The sequence below is a fragment of the Cyprinodon tularosa genome, unplaced genomic scaffold, assembly GCF_016077235.1.
Source record: "Cyprinodon tularosa strain WSP-4 unplaced genomic scaffold, ASM1607723v1 ctg31, whole genome shotgun sequence".
In the NCBI taxonomy this organism is placed as follows: Eukaryota; Metazoa; Chordata; class Actinopteri; order Cyprinodontiformes; family Cyprinodontidae; genus Cyprinodon; species Cyprinodon tularosa.
The window spans coordinates 3,208,335-3,221,346 of NW_024039019.1; the positions used below are offsets into that span (position 1 = coordinate 3,208,335).

The window sequence follows — 13,012 nt, forward strand, 5'->3', positions numbered from 1 at the left end:
TTGGCAATTGCTCATGTGTCAACTACCAATTTCTATTACATTTGATATTTTCTTTTGCAATTGATGGGAAAAATTACAAGGAAAAGTCACAAGAGAGTGCTGTATAGGGCTGTATACAGAATACTAATAAATTTAAACAATGATGAATTTTCAAATCTTTTAAGTTTGTAATTGATTCATGACTGTATGAAGATAACCACTTTTTTAACTTGTCTTCCAAAAAAGTTTATTTATAACCTGTAGAAGTCTAGATCCCTTGGGCTTTTCTTTATATTTCTAAAAGATGTAGCTAGACTATATATATATTTTTTTTTTCTCAATATATAATGGGTAAATATGTAATAATTTATAGTTAGTAGGTTGTTCCCTTTTCTTTTTTGATAATATTACAGTTCAATTAAATATGTATGATAACATTTAAATGCCATATATTTTTTCAGTAAAAAATATTTAAATGACTTTGTCCCCAACATTCCACATAGTGTACACATCTAGATCAGTGGTGGCTGCTGCTCTCTGAACCAGGGGAAGCTCAAAAGTGTTATTAAATCCTAACGTCACATATTGTGTTAAAGTGTTGAAACACATAAAACACATTAATACAACGGGTAAAAATAGCTGTTGTGAAGCATTCTGAAATAATAAGCTCCTCCAGATTTGGGTCTGCAGACTGTTATAGCCATATTAAACCATTTCTTTTTTTTTTTTTTTTTTTTTTTGCTGGTAAAGGTTCTCAGGTTCTTTAATTTTTTTGGAATTTATTTTTTTTCTGATGGATAGTTACTGTGTTGTTTTTACTAAATTTCTTTAGATTAATACTCATCATTTTGTTTTCAGCTAGAGGCCATTTTTAATCATAAATTCCTTGTATTGTCTGCTGGTATTCTGAAGAGTCCTCCTAAGGCCTGGGAAGAAAAAAAAAAGGGGGCATCACAGACAATCAACTATGTTGAACACTGGTGTTACATTATGCCATTAAAAAATCTTTATTACAGTATTTCTTTTTTTTTTTAGGCAGTATCTCCCCTACATAGGGAGGACCTGGTATAAAATATCACCAGAGAAAGCTTGAAACCTTACAATAGTAAAAATAAAAATATTTTTCATCACTCTATGAACATCTTAAAATTTGAATAGAAGAAATGGATTCATGGGGGGATATGTTAATATTTCCGCTTATACAGAAAAAAAAACCTCACAAGGTTGAAAATTTTAAGTAGCTGATTTTCACTTGTCATATTATTTCCCCATCAGTAATGTGCTCTCCTGATATTTAGTAACAAAAATCCCCTCATATATTTGCTATTACCATAAAGCAACAGGCTTCCATAACAACCGCCATAATAACCGCCTTACAGTTTGCTGCATATATTTAAGTCTGGCACAAATCTATGATGGAATGAGATCAGTGACAAAGCACAACACCAACCTTATTTAAGAAGTTTCTGTCCTCTTCATCAACCTCAGCTAGGAGTCCTGTACAACTATGTAGTTTGCAAGGGACTCTTTGAAGGGGTGGCCCTTGCACTGTCAGTGATCTGCAGTGTTGCTCTCTTTTGAGATCAATTCAGCTCAATAATGTAATAATCAATAACCCACCTTAGTTTGGTCAAGGTGGAATCTAGCTTGTAAAGGTGGGCATACTGAACTACCTGCATGTCTGTATCACATTCAGTATCTTCCCTATAAGTAAACCTAGTGTATTTATGCAGAAATGTGTTTGCAGTAAGCATTAAAACATCTCATAGTGTCAAAACCTGAAAAAGCTGAAACTATTTGCTGAATCATTCAAAACCGCAGCATGCAAGCGTTGTGCAAACCGAGACGTCCTGCAGCATTGAATGTGCTGTTTGGCATGGAGAGATGCAATAGTATGTTGTAGGAGTAAGCATCCGAGGGGCCAGTCGACTGTTGGAACACAAACGTAGGCCCCGACAGGCGGGCAACAGACCAGGTTACAAGGAGACATCCAGCGGAGGATAGGATTAAGCTGACCCCAAGAGATCAGACCGACAAACTCGCTTACTCAACAACACCTGATCAGACAATGCAGTGTTATGTAGCTTCCCATCCGAACTTTACTGACTGTGGTAGGGGTCAGAGATAGGTAGATACATGTAGATAGAGTTAGGGGGAGGGGGTGGGCACGAAGAGAGGAACAAATCTTTGAAGGGTAAATATGGACCTAAATAGAAAAAATTTAACTTATTTTTGACAATTCCTTATGCAATGTTACTGAAAGATTGTCAGGTGTCAGACGAGGCAAGTAAAGACCGTTTTAAACCTGGAATGAGAAGCAGAGTTGGACAAATCAATCCAAAGTTAAAATACTCCTGAATCTTTTTTTAATATTACTGCAACAAGAGTCTGTAATTTGGGGTTGTTTTCAATTAACATTCACAAAATAGTAAATAGTGTTTATGTAGAATTATCATAAAAACTGTCTTTTCAAATTTTGTTTAAGCCATTTTAATTAACTTATTTTAAAAGGTATGGTGTGCCTTTGTCCTTTAATTCCATATTACAATTTTGCATGTCTTAGGGTTGATGATGTACATAAAATATGAACAAGAAACATGTCATTTTCAGTTGCGAAAAACATTTATAGCTTCTGATTTTATGGTTCACTTTCTGATAGACAGTAAACTAGGCTTATACATAATAATTAGTGCTGAAAGCTCTATTTTTAGTAGATTGTTGTTGGAAATAATATTTTTTAAGGAGAAAAAAGCTATTAATCCCTGGGTAACCATCATCTGATTTTAAGAAGGACCTATACATCAAGAAAAGCAAAAGATTAGCACTTGATTGCTGTTGAACTCCTGCCACCAGCTTCTTGGGATTTTCCAGCTTCAACCAACCCTTCACTCACCACTAGGATCAAAACAGTCAAGAAACAGATCATGTTGAAGCAGCTGGTTTCAGCAAAAACAGATATAAGGATTGACCCATCACATCAAATTCACATTGAAACCTAAAGTTCAATTAATCCTTTTACATAAGCAACAAAAATGAGGGATGAATTTGTTTCTTCATGCAAATTGAAGGTTTTTTTTACCTGTACGCCTATAATATTTTCTCATAAAAATGCAAACTGGAAACAAATATATTCCAGAGCTGATCTGTAATGTTTTATCTGAGCAATCCTTGTTGACAAAACGGGTCCCAGTCAGAGTGATGCAGGTATGAGGGATGTGCATAAAACAAACACAATATTGTTTTGTTATTGTCCCATAGGTCCCACCTTAACCTCCCACACAAACCAACTAAATTAGATCTGTTGATTCTTTCATTAATGCTGACAAAGTTAGATTAAATTTACCTCCAACAAGGGAGAGACAAGGAAGACAGAGAACATCTGCTGGGGTAATGATTAAAGGATAAAGAAGGGGAGGCCTAAAGAGTATTTAGGTGAAAAGATGAACAATTACATTTGGAAGTCATTAGAGCATTAATGATTGCATTTGATGGAAGAGCATGAAAAATGCTTTTTTTATTGAAATTAAGGGGGTAAACAAGAAATATTAACTTTAAGTCCATTACACTTGATTAACTGATTCTTTTTCTGGAGCTCCTCATAAATCAAAGAAGATTGGCTGGCTGACAACACAAAAGCATTAGTGAAGTCCAATATCAATTTTAATTCTTTGCATGGTAGTATTTTTGGATATATATTAAGTACAAGAAATAATGAGTGACAGATTGACTGTCAGTTTTTTAAGCCATTTTAGAACAAAGTGAGTTGCTAAACTTTAGTTGCTTCGATGATGAATTTGAAATACACTTTGAGACTAATATATAGCTCAATTTCTGTAGTTTTTATTGAGCTTGGAGTACACATCAACCGCTTCAAATAGAATAACAAAGAAAAACTGTAAGTTAAACTAAACCGGGCATTTATGCACAGAGTTTCTCAAAATAGATCTTAAAAGCAGCACAAGTTCAATAAAAATCCAAGCAAAGTGTTAAGAAATTGCAAAAACATTTCTAAAGGAACTAATTGGCATCATCAATTTTGAAGTTAAAGATGGAGCAGAAACAAGGTCAAATAAAGGTTTAGGTAGAACATAAAAATATTCTGTCTCTTATAAAGCATAATAGCTATGGACATAGATTTAAAGTTGGGCATGTAGAAATAATAAATCCTTTGGTGCAACATCAATTAGAAGATAGTTTTTGCATGACACAGATAATGTAGCTGTTGGTTTCAAATCAGTTTGTTTCGGTGTTACATTTATACTCTTTTGATTGAGTAATTAGATGGATACAGATGAGCTGGTAGTGTGTGGAGGCTGCTACTGTGATCAGTACAATTTTTGACAGGGGTCTAAAGCCTTTAGCAATGCCAAGGATGCCTCTGTTTGTTCTACATACATTAAAGGTCCTATTTATATCCTGGCAGGAAGGAAGAATAAAAGAGACAGGTATGGTTTTAGGTTGGGGGGAAAGCTTATTTTGCTTCTGTAATATTAAATTAACGTGAAAGAATGTCATTTTTAAGGCAAACATAAAGCATCTATGTGATCTACTACTACATTTAATTAAAGCTTTAACTTCCTTAAAAAAAATTAGCTGATTCAATCTCTCCAAGAAGATAAAAATAATTTTTTTGTGGCTGAAAGTCAAAATAATTTATGTTGGGATCAGAGGCTACAATAAAATGAATATGTGAGGGAGCATAAGAAGTAAAACAGAATTTTTTTTTTTTTCTAAAAAAAAAATTCTACAGTTTACTACAAATTTAACTTTCTATTAACACAGTGAGTCTAGTAAACTTGACATTGCATTGCTACTAAAATGTCAATATCCATGTGTGTATTACGAGGGTTAAAGCTTACCCTTACATCTGAGATTTCTAGAACACATCACTAGCTCCAAATGTTCAATGATGGTAAATGACCTGTATTTATATAGTACTTTTTTAAGTCCCCATTTACATATCTCTTTACTTAATAACAGTTGTAACACCATGGAATGCTTGACCAACCAACACTGAATGTGGTGGTGATCCCTAAATAAGAAAGAACCTTTCAAAGCAAATGAGGTTGCTTTGAAAGTCTTGCCCAGTGTTGGTCTGAGGATACTATTAACTGTCTAACCACTGATCTGCTCCTGTCACAATGGTAATGAAGCACATATGTGATTATTGAATGTGTGTCAGAGAATTAGTGTGAGTCCTGTTTGGTCCTGTCTGTGTCTGACAAGCTCTTGTCAGCACCATAATAAGCTGCAATAACTCTGGCCCCAAGTTTGAAAACTGCTTCCACTGTCATATTAAATGATTCAAGAGGCCTTGAAATTATATTAGGGGGTCATTGTTGAAGCTGCTATCCAGTCTATTCACATTCTTCCTTTAACCTCGCTGCATCCCATTATTCCTCCTCTACTCCAGTGCATTATTTTTTCTGCCTTCTTTAGTGTGTCACATTGTGTGTCTTGATATCACTCAGGCACTCTATCACTGGCCTTTACACATGTCCTTTCCTCTTTTACTGCTGAAACAAACTCCGAACATTCCTCAAAGATGTTTGCTAGCTTCACTCCACCCATGCGCTATCTTCCCATAAGGTTGATAATTACCAGCAGCACAGAAGAGCTTGTGGCCCAGTTTAGACGAGAAAAAAAGAGAGAAACTAGATCCTCATTTTATTTGACACAGAATCAAACATTACACCAGAGACAGTCATTTCATGTAGCATGCAGTACAAATTAGCATATGTACATACATGCACCTGATCAAACTTTCTCTTTACAGACATGTAGCTTAAGGAAAAGCAATGATGAAAACATAAGAGGAGTTAGAGTGTCCTGATAACACAAATGGGGGAAAAACCCTTCTTGTTTGATGCCGTCAATGTAAGAGATGAAATACCCTTGGCTGCTCGGTCACCCCCACATTTCTTAACCCCAGCCTTAACAGGAGGAGCTCACTTGCTGAACCATTAGAAAAAAATAAACTGTACTCATCTTTATTAAGACAAGAACCAACATCGACTCATGTACTCTGCTGATCAGCTGTAAAAAACCCAAACACTGCCTTATTCTTTCAGCCCAATTACATTGCAGAGAGTGGTCTAAGTGTCCTTGATAGCAGCCGTGAGGCACACGGTGATTATATCGGCTTCTTATGTGCTCTGACCTCATTTAAACAGAGGCACACATAATTGCTGTGTGAAAGGGTCGTTTTGGAAGGCAAGGGACCGTCTCTCTCACTTCACCAATGGGAATTTCAAAATGATCAGTAATACTGAATGTAAATCTGATGAGGGGCATCCCTATACCTTGATGGAGTGTTATGGGGGTATGAGGCACTCTCAATTTGATTATCAAAACACACTCACAATCTCAGGGTTGAACATATCCATGTATATACATATATATATATATATATATATATATATATATATGGATCTATATAGATCTATATATATGCATCCATCCATATATATAGATCTATATATCTATATCTACAGATATAATAGTATATTGGCCTGGATTCCATTAGCGGCCGGGACTCTAACAATGACCGGTCTCGCTGTCGGCAGAGGTAAATAATGGCTCGTATACAGGCCGGGGCTATAATTAGAAGCTACGATGTTCCCGGGCAGTCCTCAACAACTTGTGATGGTAACATACAAGTACCACAGGGGGCAATGTTTGCTAACAAATCCAAGAGTGATTATGTGATTACCAGTAGGTCTGGTGGTTACCAAGCAGCGTTACAATTACAGAATTTCCTTGGCTTTCGTTGTTCTCAATTTCCCTTGAAATATATGATACTGGTAGCCTACTTCCACTTAGCCTGTCTCAAATAAAGTTTTGCTGTGATGGCAGAACTGTTTCCAATATTTTTTTTAAAAACTTTGTTTCGGAAGTCTGTTTGGCCAAGATTGCATTCTGTGTCTTTTTTTTTTTTTGTATTGCCGTGCAGAAAAATTGCAGCTGCTGGAAGATGTCTGAAAAATGTTGTGTATACCATTATGGTAACTATACTTTTTCAATAAATGGACCTAATATTTTATAGGTTCAAAGAGACACAAAATCTAATTTTGATTCATTCCACTGGTAGTCTGTTTTGATTAAATAGAAATAGAAGTCTGCCTCTAATTCTGGCCTCCTTCCAATAATGGCCTGGACCAAGATACACCTGAGTGAAATAAAGGCCCTGTCCTATATTAGAGGATTTACGGTATGTATATATATATTTTTTTTGTTCTTTTAGTTTTTTTTAACCATTTGATAAATTGTACATTTAAAGATGAGAATTTACAAATAAAAACATTAACTGTAAACGGCAGCCTCTCTTCTGTCAGCCTTCTCCTATGGATCTATGGCCACAATGAAGCGGACATCTGTACATGTGTGACCATCATCAGTTATTGACCACCATCAATGACTGACTGTAGTGTAAGGCAGTTTGAAGACCTTGGGCTTGATCAAGTGCTGTACAAGTATAGGTCATTCACTATGTATCCCATATGCTTAATTGCAAGTGTTACTGCTGTAAGGGTGGTTCAACCATTTATTATCTGTATGGGGAATTTTTTTTTTTTACAAAGGATGAAGTACTTGGGGATCTTTTTCTCTCTTAATATTTAAAGCCATCATGTAATACTACATGTTGTCTTAACTTAAGTTGTCTTTGATTAATATTTAAATTTGTATAATCTGAAACATAGAACATTTTTGGAAAAGACATCAGGAAAGGGGCAGATATTTTTTCACAGTAGTTTGACATCTGAGTTTTGGAGTTTAGGTTTCCGGGTTATTCTAAATTGTTCCTATACAGCCACTATTGCACTTATACAAACATAGCAATGAAAAAAACATTATTTAACACACATTGGAAATTACAGCTTTCAAATACAAATGGGAAACCACCTTCAATTTCTGACTGTTCCCCATTGTTTCATGTATTTCCATTTGTGGATATTTACAAACCTTTCCATACTGAAAGATTTTAAGATAGACTTTCATTTTTTTTTTACACAAAACATTTGCATTGCTTTTTATTGTGCCTAACCTGATATCTCGAGTAGATTACACCAGTGTCACCCCTAACCTTAAATGGACCAGAGAACTGCACCCTGGTATGATTATAACTGCTGTGTTTCCAGTTATTACTGTTTTAATGCATGCCTTTCCTCCTGTATGTGACATAAGAACAGCATGTCTAAATAGTAGATGAATTGAAAAATTTAAAAGCACAAATTTGAAAACCAAAGAGTTTGAAAATGCCTTGTGGAGCTTAAAAGACGTCAAATGATCGGACATCCTACATAGACACTGACCTGGTGACTGAGTTCACTAAGGTGTAAGAACATAGAAAAAATATGTGAAATAAAAATATATAGGAAATATAATTTCAGGGCCTCTCTTTCTGCCTTTGATATCAAGGTTGAAAAAAAACCCATTGCTTTAACTACTATATTACTCTGCTGTACTTTGATTAAATTATTTTGAAAGGTTAGTATTGTTTAGTAGGCATTTACTATAAGAGGAAGTGTTATTTCAAGAGTTTTCGCTCCAGGCAATAAAGAACTGGGAATAAGCCCAAGGTGAGCCTTAAAACGTTAAAAAGTGACAAAAAAACAAAATAAAAGACAAAATTGTAAGGACTAGATATGTCGGTTACAGCATTTCTTAACATATAACAATTTCACTGTTATATGTGAAAGTACATTTGCTGTACCATCCCACCTCATTTAATTGTTGCATAACTACCTGCATGAGACCGCACACTTCTGCATGTAAGCTGCAAATCACATTTTCCCTCATGTGGGAAGAGGTCACTTGGATACAAGCCTGCTGATGAGTCAACATGTTGTCGGAAGCTGCGACAACACCTGCGTGCAAATGCACATAAACAGACGTTGAGCTCACTTTGACCCACTCTCCGCTGACCTGGATCAGTGAATGTTTTCTGTCACTCAAGCCCACACACCTGTCCCTGAAGTGATGAACATAGTCATATGTATCTCCTTTCCATGGTAGATACAGAGGCTGATACAATGTGCTTCTGGCAAAACTTTTCTTTTTTCCAAATTAAAATCACAAGTGTTCTGTGTTAACTAGGGGGATAGGAATCAGGTGAGTGTAGAAAGCCAATAGTAAGTCGAGCAAGTCCAGATCTTAAACATTAACATGATGGATTTGTTAAAAAAAAAAAAAAAGTTTAAACATAAACTGTAATCAATTCTTAATCCCTAACCAATGCATTTAAAAATCAGAATGTGATAGTCTAACATGTTGATCTATAACATTTATAGTGGGAAAGACAATATGTAATACACTACCAGTTTTAAGACTTTTATTTTCATCATATGTATTCTTAAACTGTGAGAGGTGCTATCTAAGACAAAAAAGTAATTTAAAATTAAAGTACCACATACTTGAAAAAACCTAACATCTACTCCAGCCCACCAACCACTGTTGAAAATGCCCAAAAGGCTGGACGGCCTGGCGGAGCTACTGCGGGGGATTTCCACTGATGGCTCACCGGCTGTGGGGGTCTGTGCAGCTCCGACAGAAAATAACATTTTAGGGCAGGATTATAATCTTGATGAACTGACTGCACAGATTATATTTTAAGGTGTACTTTATTGCTTAAAACATATTAAAACTACTTTTTATCCACTTATCACAGCAAATATAGCCTAGAAAAGTCACAATGCTATTGAACACAAGAGCAGCACAAGCATCAGATGCCTCTGCTCATGCTCTTCTTGATGCACCACAAGAGCATAGTTTGACCTTTATGTGTACAAACATAAAAAATGATGCAGCAGACACTACTTTGCTGCTAAAATACTGTTTGGTGTGAATGTAGCATTACAGAGCCACTCTTTTATTGCCCTTGCGCTGTGCTGGGTCACTGTCAAGGTCATAACCTGTCTTTAACCACCTTATTGATAGAACAAGGTTATGGGCTAAGATCTCCCAATACATGGACCCATTCATTGTTATAATTAATACGGTGCAGCTGTCATCTGGCGTTTTAAGAACAGCATCTACAAAAAGCTGTTTTTACATCCATGCTTTACGGTTGAAATGGGTTCTTCAGGTTGCAACAATGCTTCTTCCTCCAAACATAGTGAATGAAGTTTGGATAAAAAAGCTCAATTTTTTCTCATCAGACCACATATTCTTCTACAATTCTTCATCTAGAACATTCAAACGGTCTATAATAAACTTCAGAAGGGTCTGGACATGCAATAACCTTTAGAGGATTTTAAGCCTTGCTGGAACACTGAGTTACTAACAGTCTTCTTTAGGACTGTGGTCCCAGCCTTCAGGTAATTCTTTCAGTCGGGCCATTCCATCATCCTGCTCATGTTCAATGATGCCTCATTAGGTGATATCTTGCATGGAGCCCCAAATAACGGGACATAGATCTTGCACTTTTTTCATTTTCTTACAATTGTGCCATCATCTGTTTCTTTCTCACCAACCTTCTTGCCAATCTTCCTTTGACCCAGGGCTGCCATAAATCAGCCTCTATGGTTCGCTGTCCGTCAGGTTTGAGGATTTTCCCTATTCAGCACAGCTGATTCTGATGACTGCAGGTCAAAGAAGGACTGTTATTAGCTATCAATTGAAATCAGCTGTGCTAAAGCAAGGAAACCTTTAAAACCTCATGGGCTGACGTCGGGCAGCCCTGCATTTGCCTATCCAAGCTGTGAGCAGGTCTACTACTGTATTTTTTCCATGATGTCCCTACATAGATCTCTGATCTTGTCGACTGTGGAGAGGTAGGAGTTTTTTTGATTAAGTGTGGGACAGGTGCCTTTTTTTTAACAGATAACTAAGAGGTGCAGTTAATAAAGGTGAGTGAGAGACAGAATTCCTACAAATCGGTTGATGTTCACATTATTATATTAGGTAATAAAATGAATTATGAAATTCAGTTTTTGAAGACAATGTGATTTCCTTGATTTTGATTTAGATTCCATAACTCATTGTTGAGTATTACCTATGTTTCAGCAGTTGAACACCTTCTCAGCAATAGCCAGCTGTTTGATGTCTTTCATTCAAGATTTTTGGTTCTGATACTGTCCTTACCAAGTTGTTCAGTTACATCCATATGAATGGAGACTATGGAAGAACTACTGTGGTGGTATTATTGGACCTTGGTGTGGCATTCAACACTATTGATCACTCGTTGACATGTTATTAGAGTGCCTAGAAACTGGTTTGGCTTCTCTGATACGGCACTTTACTGGTTTTAAATTTACTTCAAGGACAAGGACGGTTTACATCAAAGACTATAGAAATCACATGTGGCCTTCCTCGATCCATCTTAGGTCCTGACCTATTTAGTATTAACATCAGTGGCAGCTGGTGGAGTTTTTTCAAGGGGGGTTTATAAATTCAAAATAGACGTATACCAAAAACCAGTTAAACGTACACTAAGTTATCACACTAGTATATTTATATGAATGCCAACAACAAAAATCATTATAAATCATTATAAAAACACTAAAAAAAAACATAATTTCATCTACAAGTTTACTTTTGTACATAAATCTTGCCCTGCTGAGGCTTTGTGAACATAATTTGTGTTTTGTATGTTCAGAAATTGTTTCACAGACCTAAAAAAAATAATCCACCAGTTTAATAATGGAGAAGCTGTTAGTCAGCTTTATATTTTTTTAATATTTAAAAACGTTCTGCTGCAATGGACTGGTGACCTGTCCAGGGTGTACCCCGCCTCTCGCCCGTAGACAGCTGGAGATAGGCACCAGCACCCCTCGCTACCCTTAATCCCCACTTGGGACTAAGCGTGTCAGAAAATGGATGGATAAAAAATTTCTGAGAATGTGTCTATTTAAGAGCAACTCTTCAAATTAACAAACATTTAGAAAAAGTACACTATATTATAATATTTTTTATGTGAATCCCAGATTGTTCGGTCTTATTTGCCTTTTCTAAAAGGTGCCTTGAATCAGTCCTACCTGTCTCTATCCATGCTGGTACCAGATCCCGATGTTTGAAAAAGGAGGCAGGGAAAGCAGGTTAAAGTGTTAGCCTCGCTATATGCTGTTAGCCTGCTAAACAAGGTCCTGCAAAAGGACATTTCTTACTCCTACGACTTGACCTGTCAATCACCCGCAAAACGTCTGCACTGTGGCGGGACATGGTGAGCAAATACACTTCCTGTGATCTCAGGGCGCAGCTCTCCAGCGCCCTGAGCTCTCCTATACCTTTGTATTGCAGAGGAGCTACTGCGGATGTACAACTTTTAACGAGAGTCAATGGGCAAAGAATTTTTCACCCTAGGGCAGAAATACATCACTAATCGGACTAAAAATGGAATGACGCTTTACTAGTCATCAAGGATTAAATATGTATCTTGTACATCTAAAAAATACATATCAATATATTTTGAAAAATTTTAATGTTAATTTAAAATTAAGTTATAAAAAATATATATACATATTTTATGTCTTAATCAGGGTCATTGGATGGGTGGGGCAGCGCCTCAGCACCCTCTATTGGCCAGCCGCCTCTGATTAACGTGCTCTCCCTAAATCAAGTTAGGGGGAGTTTGTAGATATGTAGATGACACAAAGCTTATGTAACCCAATGACTATGAATCCAAATTAAAGGATAGGTGAACAAAAAATGTCTTGAGCTGAATTAAAACATTTTTGCAATACATCTGTAGTTATTTGATTGGTTCTTAACTGTTTCTGCTGACTCAGTTTGTGCCTGCTTTGTAATCAGTCTTACCTGCTACATGAAGTAAGTCAGTTTGGCTTGCCAGGCTGCATCAACCCAGTTCTAAAGTCCTTATACTGCCTTCTCACGTCTCTAGAGAATTATGGCATGCTGTTTTGACATTTATTAGAAGCACTGTCCTCTCTATTTTTCCATTTGTTGATCTCTAAAATAAGATTCTTCCTGGTCAAAAATAAATTCCTACCAGTCAGAACTGTACATATAGAAATCCTAAATTACAGCTTTGCCAGCAAAAATTAAATTTAATGATGCAAAAAAATATAATTGTACT

General features: G+C 36.2%; 1 protein-coding gene across 1 annotated transcript in view; it reads left to right on the forward strand.

Annotated features, from left to right (window-relative positions):
- The window catches only part of fgf11b (fibroblast growth factor 11b), a 46,000-nt gene that overhangs the window by 1,694 nt on the left and 31,294 nt on the right, over positions 1–13,012 (forward strand). The gene's annotated exons all lie outside the window — the stretch shown is intronic.